The sequence below is a fragment of the Condylura cristata genome, unplaced genomic scaffold (assembly GCF_000260355.1).
Source record: "Condylura cristata isolate star-nosed mole 26May11 unplaced genomic scaffold, ConCri1.0 scaffold00006, whole genome shotgun sequence".
Classification (NCBI taxonomy): domain Eukaryota; kingdom Metazoa; phylum Chordata; class Mammalia; order Eulipotyphla; family Talpidae; genus Condylura; species Condylura cristata.
Window position 1 is genome coordinate 9280258 of NW_004567107.1, and position 15419 is coordinate 9295676.

A 15419-nucleotide genomic window follows, 5' to 3' on the forward strand; every position below is an offset into this window, starting at 1 on the left:
TGCTGATCAAACTTCCTTTTTTATCTTTTTATATGGATACCCAATTCTAGAGGTCATTTTCACAAGACAATATCATTTCCCCCATGAGTTGATTTTTCTAACTTGTTAAAAATCAATTGTCCATATAGGTGTACGTCTGGTTCTGGACTGTACTCTTTCCCGATGATCTATTTACTTAAAGTATGTAATCTTTTTCCTGATAGAATATTTTACTGTGTGTGTGTTTCTTTTTCTATCGAGAGATAATTTATTTTTTTTATAAGAGTTTACTTTTACATCATTTTGTGCCTTTTTCCATTCAGGTGTAATCCCCGTGGGCTTCCCACCACCAATTCACCCGTGTGCCATCACCATAGTCACGTGCACTCCCCCCTCCCCCATTTTTGATCCCCTTCCCCACTCCACCCTGTAAAAAGTCTCTGGTAGATATTTGTTCATTATTATTACTCCCCCCTCCCCGGTGCTTTATGAAGAGCTAATTTATTTTTTTTTTTATTAAAAAGTTTATTTTTACATCATTTTTCACATTTTTTTTCCATCTCAATTGTAATCCCCATGGGTTTCCCATCACCAAATCACCCCTGTGCCATCACCATAGTCACGTGCACTTCCCTCCCACCCCTCCATTTTTGATCCCATTCCCCACTCCACCCCCACAAAATGTCTCTGGTATATGGTTGTTCATTATTTTTGTTATTTTCTCGCCTGGTCCATTATACCCCTGCTATGAGTGAGCTAATTTATTTTTAAAGAAGAAGGTGCATGAGATCTCAAATTAAGAGTTATTATCTCACGACAATGTGATTATATTGCTTATCGTCATTTCCTTCTTTGTGCTTTTACCTACTTGACAAATGAAAATGCGCTAAGTCTTTAATCAGAAAATGGACACTTCAACAGCATTTGAGGAAGGTGCCAAGGGATTAGATCTGCTTGAGATGAGCAGACAGTGCCCAATTGAGGAAGAAGATGCTGCTCTTTTCCATCCTTCACATCCATAGACACGCAAGTGCAGCATATCACTGAGAATATATTGCTCAGGTAAAGTCAGTCACCAGGTAAGTATAGAAGCATGAAGAAGCAAAATATGTTTTAACCCCTTTTTCAAATGTGACAAAGTTCTACCATCTGTAGCAATGAGAAGCAGCTGCTGCTTAATGTGTCAATTGTGACAGTACTATGACTTTCTAAGTGCTTTCATCATCAAAAGAGCCTAGTGACATCACTATTGAAAGATTCAAATACTTTTTTTTTTTTTTACAAAAACCCAAAAAGATAATGCTTGGGAAGCATTCTGAGACCACTTTGTGTCACCCAAGTTAAAGGTACGTCCCTTAAGACTATGAATATTTGGATGAGCTGGCAAAAATCACAGCTAAGGATCGTTCTCAAACCTTTGGGCATTAAAAGTATACTGTATAAAGTAAGTGAAACATTAGCATATGGCTTACTTTTGAGATACTATCATTGAGGGCATTGTCAGAAAAGTACCTGGCTAGATGGAGTCTGACCTCATCTGTAGGATGTTTCAATGTTTTTGAATTTAAGGGGACATTTCACATTGCTGGGAAATTAAAATTCTGCCCCAACAGAATCTTTCCCTGCCAGGAATTATCTGTACAAGAAGTGTCCAGTTGAACAATACACCTCAAATTTTCTTGGAGTCAAATGCAAACAGGTAAAAGAAACAGACAAAATTTACTTAAATGACATTATTTCATTTAACCCAACATATCTAAAATTCCATTTACAACCTGTAATATATCCATGCAAATACCATTGAGTTATGTTATTATTTTTTGGATACCAAGTCTTCAAACTCCACTGTTCAGACTAGCAACATTTCAAGCACTCGCTGGTCATTCAATGTAGATGGTCACCATATTGAAAGATATCGCTCTAACTCATCAAATCTTACTGATCAGATAAAAATTCAAAAAGTAGGTATCAGAGACCACTGGATTCCAACAAATAACCCAAAAGCAGGACCTGTTCTCAAACTGTGTCTACTGAAGGTTAACTTATGTTTATAAACAGAATTCCTACCTAACTCTTTAATCAATAGCTTTGTGTATGAAATGGAGTCAAAGATTCCATTTCAGAGCCTCATGTTTTTAATTTAACCTTTAATCACTGTTTACAAGGATCTAATTTTGAGAGAGCTCATGTTTTGGGGTTCTAGTCCTATAGTTTTTGAATAAATTATCACTTTATCTTTGGGACTAATCAGTTATTAGTCAATATCTAAATTATCAGTCAATACGTATATAGGTGTACTTATACATACATATATTCATATGTATATATACACAAATCAACTTTGGCATCAGGATATTATGTATAAAGATTTCTTCATAAGTATCTCATTTTATTTTCACAGATACATAAGTGAAATTGCACCTGTTTTCTTGAATTTCCTCTAAGCAATCAGGGTGGACCTTGATAAAGGAACACAAAAAGAATGTAATCAATACTTCAATTCTAATCTAAAAAGAATCTATCATCATTCTAAGGGAGACTTTTGAAGACTTCAAATAGAATAGATGGTTTCTCTGGCTCAAGTCTGCCATCTTCCTGAGGCTGAGAATTCTAGAATCAGACTCTTGGTTTGTACCCAAGTTTCCAAACATTAGTTTATTACCAGAAGATGGCAAGGAAGCTGTTATTTACTGTCTCAAACCACCTTTTTCTCTTCTTTTTTTCTAGCAGAGAATGAATTCTAAATGGAAAATGATTTTATTGATTTTACTGACTTTAGAACTGACATTGATCATGCATCATTTCAGGTAAATACAGAAGATTGCTGAGCCACTGTCTAATGATTGGAAGGCTTAATTTAAAATGCTTTTGTCCAACAAATATTAATAAACACTCCCTATTTAATATTAACTCCTCTTTGGGAAACAAATCAAATCATGAATATATTATTCTTTCCTCTTTCAACATTTAACAAAAGTTTTATGGAGCACCTTCTTGTCACCAGACCCTGTACTACGTGTTGGGAAAATAGTCATAACCCAAACAGTGAGTGGCTCACATGAGGTTAGTTTTCTAGGTGGAGCAGATGGACAATAAGCAAAGAAACACTTAATATAATGTCAGGGGCACTGTATTGTATTGTTAAGAAGAAAGAATGCAAGCTACACTTTACACTACAGTAAGGTTCCATCTCCTAGGGACAAGACTCAAAGTAACCTGTTATAGAAGCACAACTCTGCTACGGAACAAAGCTGTACCTCATGTAGAAAAATTCAAATTTTTAACTCTTCCACGCCTTCCTCCTTAAGAGATTTGTGTGTGTGTGCCATGTTTGAATACTAATCCTGTTGGCATTTGGAAGTCAGGTATATTGTAGGAGCTAATGTCTTTTAAAAATGTCTTGTTGCTTTGTTACCATGTTCTACATGTTATTGACCCTCCTGGGTTATTATAGAAAGGGCTCATGGTCATTTGGAATAATATTGATATATTTTTGAAGATTTTAATTGCAAAAGAAAATAACAGGCCATAAGCTTATCATGGGTCTGAATTTCAAAACTAGATGCCATCTACTCTAGAACTGGAGCACCACCTCTGGCACACTGCAGGTGTTTGGCTATTATTTGGTTAATAAGTGAATGGAAGGATCTGAATTCTAGATACTTTTATTTTAATTGTAATAAGTAGTGTTCATATTTAACACTAAAATGTTTCTTTTTTCACTTATGTAAAGAATGAAGAAACACCTACAGATGATTAATGTATGCTGGTAAGAGTCTTTGTTCTGCAAATATTCTACAAATTATTGACAGCAAATTGGCTGGAGTCATGTAGGTTCATTCTAATGGTGATGGGAGAATAGAAAGGAAGATTGAATTCTCTAGCATTAATCACTGATAAATATCTTGGATACAAGTTCAGAAATATTCTGTGCAAATGTATACATAAATGTGCATGAGTTTTATGGATGCATGCATGTGAATATTTTCAAAATCTGCTCACTTGAGATACCCACTTGCTTATACCAAACAAGTTTTGACCTTTGCTGCATTCTAAGTATCTCTGTCCAGGATGAAGTTTTTCTTAGATTGATACTCCTCTTTATTCAAACATGATTTCAATCACTGATCATTGTGTAGGGTCCAAGAAATTAGTAAAAACAATGCTCAAAACATGAATTTTTCAAAGTTGTCCATTTGCCATGTATATTTTTAATGAAGTTAGGCATGGGAAATATGAATTTTACAAGAGCACAAGTCTTGGGCAACCCTATAATGAAATATCTTTAACTAAAAGTACCTCTTAAATGTCCAAAAGGCATGGGCTTTCTAAAGTTATCTTTATAATATTTGGTTTTGAAATAATTGTAGATGCACAGCACGATGTAAGGATGGTACAAAGAGGTCACGTGTACCTTTCGTCCAATTTCTCCCAAGTTACATTTTACAAAATTGGTGTGTAATAACAAAACACATAATTGATACTGGGACAATTACATGATATTATTTGGCACTTTATATTGTCTGATACTTTGTCATGTCTAGATTCATGTAAACACAACAGCCAAGATACAAAACTGTTCCAGCACCACAAAGATCTCCTCTGAGCCACCATTTATACTTATACCCAATATCCTCTTCCTGACTCTTCCAAACTACCCCCCAGTACCACTAGTCTTTTTATCTTCATAATTTTGTCATCTTGAGAATGCTTTATAAACAGAATCAACTGAACCTTTTTCACCCAGCATAATGCCTCCGAGATCCAGCCAGACTGTTGTAAATACATTTATCAACAGCTGATTCCTATTTTTATTGCTGTATAATATTCCACAAAGGGATGTACCAAAGTTAGTTTAACCATTCATCTAATGAGTGACATTTTGGTTGACAGTCCTTTTCCTGCTGTCATACTTCCTTTTGGGTGGATAATTTTTGATGCAAAATCCACTATCATTCCAATTAATTTTCTATGGACAAATTATTTCTTCACCTGCTTTCAAGACTCTTTTCATCTGTGGCTTTCAGAAATTTAACAATGATGTGCCTTAGCAGGGATTCTTTGGGTTTACCCTGTTTGGGAGCTGTCCATGCCCCACCTCCCCTCTCCACCCCCCTCATTTATCACTCTGTACTCCAGTTGTCTAATGCTGTCTTCCCTGCTAGTCTATCAGCTTCAGAAGCTGGCACTATTATAACGCTCATAGTCATAAAAGCAGCACCAAACAGTGCCTGTTATGCTAGAGTCATGCTCTAAGGGCACAACATATATTTGTCAGATACATGGATTACGACTGACTTGATTTTCTCTCTGTATAAAGGGATCGTGACACTGAAGAACCTCAGTTCTCAGAATGGTTTCATCCTAAGTAAGAACAAAAACTGTTGTTCCCCCAATAATACTATAACTCAATTTTAATGAGGGAGAATTTTTTACCCATTATCAAATTGTAGCTATCCTGGGAAACTCCCAGGACTTTGAATTTTTGCTATTTGAGGTTTTTATATACAAATCTAAGGTCTATATCAAATATTGGGCAGTTAAGGGTCAAAATGAGAAAGTTTCTATTTGGTTTAATACTCCTGGTTTTACCTGGGAAAGCAGTCCCCCCCAAATGCCATTCTTGTCTCTTGACTTGGGCATTAACACAGGGGCAGGAGGGGATTTCAGTGTCTATAGTAGTTGTGGAGGATTCTCTCTTAGGGCTGTATATCACAATTCAGCCAATTTTGAATAGTTTTGTTTGAAACTTGAGCCTTATGGTAGTGTTTCCAGAAATATATTTATACATATATTTTTACACACTTTAGTGTGAAATTACCTGTAACATAAATTCCTATTATGGTACTATAATTTAAGAAAATTGTAAGTTTTGATTCAGGCTACTAGATTATTCATTAATAATTATACTATTTCCTAATCTACAGTAGATGAATGTAATATATTATTTGTTTCATATATTTCTATAAGACAGTAGTAGCAAATATTTTATTACTGGAAAAACTATTACCAAAAATGTCTCAGTTCAATTTGTATTTCTATAATGGCTATTACTGAATGTGAGCATCTTTCTATATGTTTATTATTTAGTTGTACTGCATTTCTGTAAATTGCATTATTTTCATATTTTTTAAAATACCTCAGTGTACCTAATTAGATTAATAATAATCCTTGCTTCATGATTCACTCTCATCAATAGTTTATGCAAAACCCACTTAATTAGTTGTGTGCTTTCTTGCTTGTTTATTTTTAGTGAAATAAAAATTAGAACCTTCAACAGCTTCAACATTTAGGTTTGGGTCCTTACAGCACCCCACTTGGTTTCCTCTCCCTATCCTATGAAACAACCACCCACCTGATTCTAATTCATCACCCGCTCGCAACGGATAGATGGATAGATAGACAGACAGACAGAAATAGCACTTCATCTATGTGTATCTCTTCCATATGTATTCTAGGGAAGTCTTTTTAAATTTTACTTTTATAACTTTATAAAGAGTAAGTCATACTACATGCACTTCTCAAGGACTTACTTGTTCCCTTTCTATTAAATTCTTAAAATTCATCTAAAAATTGCATGTCATTGTTATTCACTTTGATGCGGGTGTAATAATTACAGAAATATTCCAGTCCATTCATTCACTGCCCTGATAATGGTGCTTGAACTGTTTTTGAGTTTTCACTATTATGAATGTTAAGAAACTTTGTTCTTGGGCTCTCCCTGGTGGTGTAGTGGGTTGGAGCACTGCACTGCGAAGCTAAGCCAAGCCATGGCTATTTCAATGCGATTTCAATCCCCGCCCTGGAGCTGACCCACATGGTACAGAAGACCTCTCCTGTCTTGCCTGCTGCTTCCCTCCGCAGTGTACTTTGTCGATCTGCCTGTTCTGCTCCCCACTCTTTCTGGTGAATCCTCTTGCCATCCCTGTGCCTGTGGCATGTACCCCATTTCTGTATGCATAAAGAAACTTTGTTCTTGTAAGATGTCTTTCCATAGAGTTTAAAACATTATGTCTAGCTAAAGCTTCGGCAAGGGGAATGGTATCACATCAGGGGCTCAGAGTGATCCCACTGTGGCAGGTGGATGCACACTCATCTCTGTAACACATACACACACACACACACACACACACACACACACGCTCCAGGGGGTGTCCGTGTTCTAGAATCGGGCATAACCTCTACCTGCACCACGTAGCTGAGGCCACCATGCACACAGACGTCAAGCCAGTGAAGAAGCCAGGCATCTGGCTGACATGCAGTGGGTAGATCACTTTGTCCATGCTGATCGCGAGCCCCATGGACAGAGGAGGCCCTCCCCATGGCATCTGCCCCTGGGTGAAGCGCTTCATCTATAGTATAGACTTAATGGCTAAGTCTCTCCTCCCACTTCCTCCTCTCCTGCTTTATCTTCTTTTACTAAACAATTTCCAAAAACAGATTTATAATTTTTTTTCCAGAGGACTTTTCTTCCATCCTGGTGGCAAATCTTTGCACAATGAGGCAATAATGATAATCTTCAAATCTTCCACCTTCTTAGATATAGGTGGTCCGTTTTAGACTCGTAAGGTAAATAGTGGATGACTATAAAGTCTAAATCTAGAAAGAGCTTAAAAATAAATGTATACAAATAAATTTATAAGTTAGAGAGTCCCTAAAATAGTCAGGGGGCACTTCTGAAAAATGTTATTATTATGACTACTGTTAATATGTTATTAAAAGTTGGCAAATCCTACCCATGCCTGGGACTGGATTTGTACTTAAAATCTGCACTTGCCAAGAACAAACTGGCTTCTCACTTTACATTCAATTTCTTCCAAAATGAAGTTCTTAAATTTGCTTTAATTGTTTAATGTTCTGTCCACAGCTGAATTATTTATAATTGCCAATGCTGCTCTTTCTGCTGTCATTCTGTTAGTATTAGATGCAAGTCTAATGTCTTCCTATCTTTCTGGTAAATTTCATTTTCGTCCCAGGTTGCACTGATTGGCCTAAAGCATTAAGGAAAAGTTGCAAAGAGAGTATTCTAGATCTTCTAGGAAAAGAGGGAGAAAAGGAACAAAGCAATGGAGAAGGAGGGAAAAAGAAAGGGAGATACGAAGAGCAGTTGCACTGTCTGCTTTAGGCCATAGTCAAAGAAATGTTTAGACAGTGGGCTCCTTGCATTTAACCTCAGAGTACAGAGAGAGAAATTTCGGGGTTCCAAGGCAGTATGAGGCAAAGGCAAAAGCATGCATTCTGAAACAGACCGTCTGATCACGAACGTGGGCTCCTTACTATTGTGCAACCATCCCAGGACAGGTAGGTTCATTGTCAATACTTGCAGGTGAAGAGAGAATTTTGGAGTTTTCTGTGTTTCTATCATGCCTCTAATGATGAATCAGGAGCCAGGCACAGGTAGACCAGCAGGCAGGAGGCAGCCTCAGGGTGACTCAGCACTAGAGCTGAAGAGCCCTTGCTTCCGTGAGAGACACGCACACACACACTTCCCGCCACTGGGCCCAGGTGCCTGCAATTACAGGTGTGTGTCTCCTGTGCAACACGTTAGCATGTGCAGGTAATGGCACCTTGGGAGGAAAGCAAGACCACAGTGCCAGGTGTGGAGCCAGTGAAGGGAAGGCAGAGAAAGCCTAACTTAGTCCACTTTCCCTGCTATCACTGACTAGCTGTGTGATACTAAGCAACTTATTCAACCAACCTGCCTACGTTCTTCATATACAAAACAAGGATGATAATAGTACCTGCCTTACAGAATGTTGCAAGAATTAGATGAGTCGTGTAAAGCACTTAATCAGTAACCCTGGCTCAGCTATGATCACTGGGATAACAATTTCTGCTATCAGAAGAAAATGATCCCTGCTTAATTTATTTCTTTGTTCAACAGAAAACGTCCTGACGTAGTGACAATAACCCACTGGGGTGCTCCAGTCATATGGGAAGGGACTTACAATAGGCTGGTCCTGGAGAAACATTACAGAAGACTGAACGTGACTGTAGGCCTGGCTGTATGTGCTAGTGGAAAGTAGGTGACACTGATGTCTGCTCTTCAATTCTGGGAAAACATAGCTGAGCACCCATGAACTTTCTACACCCAACGAACTACTCATAATGAGCCCTAATCATTATTTCTGGCTAGCCTCTATAATTCTTTAAGATGGTTATTCTTCCCCACCCTCGCTGAATCCTTAACCCTACTTGGGAATCCATTTAACTCTTTTCCTTTCTTCACAACAAACTTTATGACTCTTCGTAAGTGTCCAAGGTTACCACATTCTTTCACTAACAACTATAGTTAAACTCTAGACCCAACCTCTGCCCCATCTGCTGGTGGCTCCATAGCAACAAGGACACATAGATGATACAATTATTTTAAGTTTAAATTATTTTACTCTTCTGATTCTTAACAAAATGAGTTGTTCTGGCTCTCCCTTCCTTGCAGGTTTGCAGATCAGGAACTGAGAGAGCTCATCCAGTCTGCAAACGAGCACTTCATGGCTGGCCACCATGTGATCTTCTACATTCTGATGGATGACTTCTCCAAGCTCCCTCATGTAGAGCTGGGTCCCCTTCGAACCATGAAGTTATTTACTCTCTACAAAGAAAGTGCATGGAAAGACAAAGGTTTCATGCATATGAGGAACTTAGCTGTGTACATCACAAAACAAATCCAGCATGAAGTCAACTTTCTCTTCAGTGTGACTATGAACCAAACCTTCAGAAATGACTATGGGGTGGAGACCCTGGGCGAGTCCGTGGCTCAACTCGACCCCCGGTGGTATTTTGAAGATGTCCAAAATTACCCTTATGAGAGAAAATCGGAGTCCGAAGCCTTCATCCCTTATGGAATGGGAGACTTCTACTACCAAAGAACATTTTTTGGTGGCACACCTCTTGAGGTTTTAGCCCTTGTTAGAGAATGTGAAAAAGGAGTTACTCGTGACACTAGGGAGGGATTTAGCAGCACATATGAAAGTTACATAAACAAATACTTTTTTATCCATAAACCCACTAAGTTGTTGTCACCAGACTACAATTGGAATCCAAATTTTAGAATTCCTCCAAAATCAAATATGCTAAGAAAGAATGAAAGAAAAGACTTGATGTCTATAATAAAGGGATCACAATAACTCCTCAAATATAAAACTTAATATATTATTTGTCAGTGTCTTAGAAGCCAGATGCACAATCTTGCTTTTTTCCTTACAGCTTGGAGCATCTCAATCTATCTACACCAGGTTTAGAATACATAGATGATAATTTAATGTTAATGCACACTGATGTCATTATATAAGTAATGTGGAACTACATCTGGAGCCATACGATGAATGTTTTATAGAGAAAAGCACCCAGATTCCATTACAGAAATAAAGACAGACCAACAAATAGAGACACACAATGCCAAAGCGATAAATTAAGGAAATAAATATTCACGAAGGTGATAATCAAATATTCAGGCTGCTTTTCAGTGTTGGGATATATATTATTTGTGGTTACCTCAATTAGTATTTGATCTATCTAGCATCTGATTGAATTTAGCTGAACAGGTATGTTCTACCTAAATATGTGTCTTATGTTTATTCTTACAAAGAGATATGTTGAGTTCATTGTTTTAATGCTGCGTGGAGTTTTAAAATAGACATCTATTGAATGCCATGGCAAATATAGTCTCCTTGGTGCAATCAGATATGGAAAAATATCTTTTAAAAAATTCACCCTCAAGGAGCCTACAGGCTAGCAACAAGGGAGACAAACTTAGAAACATCTCTTTCACAAGTTTTAAGGTATTAAAAATCATAAGGAAGATATGATGCCAGGGTGTCAAGGGGGCAATCACTTCCACGTGAATCTTTAGTGGTCACATTGACAATGGTTCCATAAATCTGTGAGGCATTCTGGCATGGGTGTAAGAACTGGAGGTTCTAAAACCTTAATAAGTTACTGTTTTAATCCTCGTATGAGAGAAAAAACTGAGGTTAAGTATTCTTTAAAAGGCATGAATGACTGAGTGTTAGAACACTAAAATGATAAGGAACATTGATGGTGATGGTGGCAGGTGGCCTTCACGATGTCCTAGGGGTTCACCTCCCTAATGCCAGTACCTCTACTCTCCACCCCCTCACTGTCTTGAAAGTGAGCTGTCTTCCAAATGAGCAGGGTTTGACACAGGACCAATGACATGGGACTAAAAGCTCAAGGAAAAGCCATTTCCATCTCAGGGCCTTCCCACAGATTACTTCCTCTGTCCAGAGTATTCCCTCACCAGGAGCTTTTTTCACCCAGAAGTCGTCAACTTGGTGAGGCCACCTGACCTGAAATTATAACCCTCCCTCCAAATAGTTTTAAACTCAATTCCTCGTTCCTTATTTTTTCTCCTTAACATTTATAACTATACACAATTCTGCGGAGCTTAATCAATATAAGTTATCTTCCCACAAGAATGTAAGCTTCTAAGACTTTAAGGATTTTGTCCATGTTTTTTCACAGCTACAATCCCAGTACCCAGAAAAGTAATCATACTGATGGTATTCGCTGATAATTTGCGGAATGAACAAGTGAACGACCAGACTTCTGACTTGGGAAACTCCTTAGTCAATTCATCTGCCAGCCCCAAACACTCCAGACAGCAGGCAGACATACATGAGAATGGACACTAGGTGGCAGAAGGTTACAAAGAAAGGGAACCTCGCAGCCAGTCCTTCTCCCTTTCAACCAAGAGCTTAGATCAGTGTAGTGTTACCAAGTTTCCTCTGACAGCCCGAGCCTGCTGCTGAGGTTACATTTTCTGTAAAAGTCAGATTTCACTCATGTATATCCTACCTGCGTGACCATTTCACTGCTGGTCAGTTATTTCCATTCTTCCTCGGGCCAGTCCATGTTAGCAAATCCCTCCTCCCCTATCTTCAACTGAAGCCAGCAAGCACTAAAGCCCTCAGGCTTCCAGAGCCAAGGGGTGGTACGAGAGGAGACAGAATCTGCCCCCTGGGACCACACTCTATGAAGGGTCACAGATGCTCAACACTGTTCTTCCCTAATGTACTTCCAACCTCTGCTATCCCTAGAGCCTCCAAGGGCCCCGCACCAATAAAGCCTTCACAGGGCAGAGTTTAGGGCATCTTTGATTACTCACTCCCTGGGGCTGGTTTCCAAGATACACTCATGCTAATCTTCCCACCCATTCATGTTTCTTAGGGGTGAACTCCATAGGGGTGACTGGCCCAGATGGTTGCCAGGGACTTTCCCCAGGTCAGCGCAGGAAGTCTCCGGTTCGAGGGTGAACCTGAACAGTGGGGAACACATAACTGCTGAAACTCCAGCCACAGCTGTGTCTGGTTTTACTTATATGTGTGACATTTTTCACACATACGGGTTTCTGTTCTCTCCTCCCATGCCACAGGTTGGCAGTCACCAGTTCTGTCCTCTCTGTCTCTTTGTTCATTTTGTCCTCTATGGTCTCTGTAAAACAGCAGAAAATGGCAGAAGCCAAGGAAAGACAGGGCCAGAAGATTCAAAATCTTCAGGAGTGGCACTGCATCACACCACCTGGTGCATGTGCTAGCTCAGAAAAAGAGGGGCATGAAACAAGGGAACAAGGAAGTGACATATATTAGCTATAGGCTTATGGCCACACAGAAAAAAGGACAAGTGGCCCAGCACTGTTCTCTTCCTTGTTGACTGAATGTGTACAAGTGTACCACAGTGTATACACAATGTGGTACTGTGTATATAACTCATTTTTCTCTGTATTTCACAATTTCATCTTTAGACTACTGAATGTTCAAGAGGGACTCAAACGGAACTTGAGGAGTAACTGTCAGCCTGAGATTAATGTAGGGCCTTCTATTTCAGGGAGAAAGATGAGAGTGTCCACTACGACACACGACACGTGTACCCTGCTACAGGAAAGCTGTAATTTGCGATTGTTCAGAGGGACGCTCAAGCACGAGTAGTCGGTGTGCAGACTGGAGTGAGCTGTCCACCACTCAGCCACTGGCTTTGAGCACACTGAGCCCATGCTTTCCTACTCAGCTTTGGGGCTGTCCTGACAATGCCAACTATATCTCTGCATGGCCAACTGACTTCCTCTTGAACTCTGCAAAGCAGAAAGAGATGGGACCTGCTCCTTTCCTGACAAATGGCTTCAATTGTAATTAAATTTAACTTTGGGGGGGACACTTCTGGGACCACTCTATCATGTCTATTCAAATATATCCTCAATGAGGGTATGGGGGGGGCTCTCCTTTGAGCTTCTTTTGTCTCCCCAGTCTTAAGAGTGGTAGCTTCTCCCAGTAGTTCCTACCCACTTTTTGCCTTTCAGTGACCCACAGCTGCTTGGCTAAGTCCTTATATTGAAACGTCTCTGTTGGAAAACCAAGGGTGTCTTTTACTGTGAGTGTATCCTTGATAATAAACCCCCGCAAGGAATGAACCCAAACCACTATGCTAGCCCAAAACAAAGGGGACAGGAGAAAGTGGGAGAGGAAGGAAGTGCTAACCATCAACCATGGTCTGACTCCAGCGACAAGGACTGGGCGCTATTTTTGGTAACATTCATACTGAGCATACAGCTTTGTGTGAAGTATTGGAGGAACTGAGTCTTCAATGTGCCATAAAAGGGCACATCTGGACCTGGTAGAGAGGTATGGGGACCACGTCCTGAGCTGAGAGACAGACACGAAGGCTGGTGGGACTCCTTGTGTCTCTCTTTGGTCTGGGGAGAAGGGGAAAGAGTCGGATCGTGACAGCATGAAGATGATGAACATGGGCAGAAGGATGAACTTAAATAGTGAGTAGCGAAAGGGGCAGGATGTATGGATTCTAGGTCCACTTTCCTGAAATCCATTCCTTGCCCTTCCTGGCACTGCTCTGCATTGCAGACAGCTGACCTCTGCTAACTCAGGTGCTCAGGTAGAGTTCTGAAAGACTGGAGGACAGTGAGGGCAGGGCCAGGCCAGGGTATTTATGCTCAGGAACTTCTCTGGTGGCCACAGCATCCCCTCAGTGGGCCCATCTCACCACACGGTCCTTAGGGGCCCTAGCCTCTAGCAGATGACCTCTGTACCTGGGGCTCTCACTTCTGTCTCTCCAGACCAGCACAGTGGTCCTTCCTCTATTACTAATCTCTGGGCTGCTTCACTTTTCCCAGGCCCTCAGCTTCCTCTCTCACCTGGTAACCACTCCCCTGACATACATTTTTCTCTGTTGTAAGTACTATTTAGAAGTGGTTGCTATTTTCCTGGTTGCCCCTGACTATTTAAACAGATGAGAGCTAATCATACTTGAGATACAGTTGACTAAGTCAATATTCTGCAATACTCCCATTCTGGGAGATATACCCACACACCCTCAAAATGAGGTTCTTACTTTGTGCCTTCTCATTCATTGTAGAATGATTTGTAAAGGCTAAAGTGACTATCAAATCCAAGTCAGTGCGTATGGGTTTGGTTAAACAAACACTGACAGCCACAAAGCTGTAAAAAGAAACAAGGAAACCCAGGAAAGAAGACAGAGCTCCGAACAAGTTGCGTGCTATTCTCTGTGTAAGAAGGGAAGAATAAGAATGTATGTTTGTACTGTGTACATAGCAAAAAGACACGCAAAGCTAAAACCGTGGGTAGTAATAAAGCAGATCGAGGGAGAATAAAGTAGGCAGGGATGGGAAATGCTCGATATAGATTCTTAGATGTTTGACTTCGGAGCCACAGAGACGCATTACCTATTGCATTATAACACGACTGGAAAGGGAATAAAAATTACCAAAAGGCATGAAAAGAAAACCTGGCAGCCTAGTCAAAATGATAAACATAACCAATTTTAATACTTTATGTAGCACTGTAGGAAAACAAGAGGTGAAAAATGTTACAGAAATGTTAATTTCAGCTTTATGACAGTCTGAAAAAGGCAAAACTAAGGAGACTAAAAAGGTCATTGGTTGTCAGAGGTTGGAGGGAGAGAGAGAAAAACAGGCCGTGCACAGAAGGCTTTTAGAGCAGTGAAAATACTCCTCTGCTCTAAGAACGGCTCCGTGTCATCACGTCCCAACCCACAGGTGTCCAAAACCAAAAGTGAACCTCGAGGTAGACTAAGGACTTTGGGTGACTATGATCAGACAGCGCGGGCTACTCTTATTTAAATTGTTCCATTTGGTGAGCCATGGTAATAATGAGGGAAGCTAGGCAAGGGCGGAGGGACGCGCCGTGCCACAGCAAACCTCTGTGCCTTCTCAACTTTGTTGCCAACATAAAACTGCTATTTAGCCCTCCCTGGTGGCGCTGCGGGTTGGAGCACAGCCCTGAGAATCTGAAGACGGGTTTCCACATGAGCTCGATTCCCGCCTGCCCCGGAGGTGACCACATGGCGCGGCAGACCTCTCCTGGCCCGCCCGCTGCTCCCCTCAGCAGTCTACTTCGCCCACTTTTCGTGTTAAAAAAAAAAATCATTTA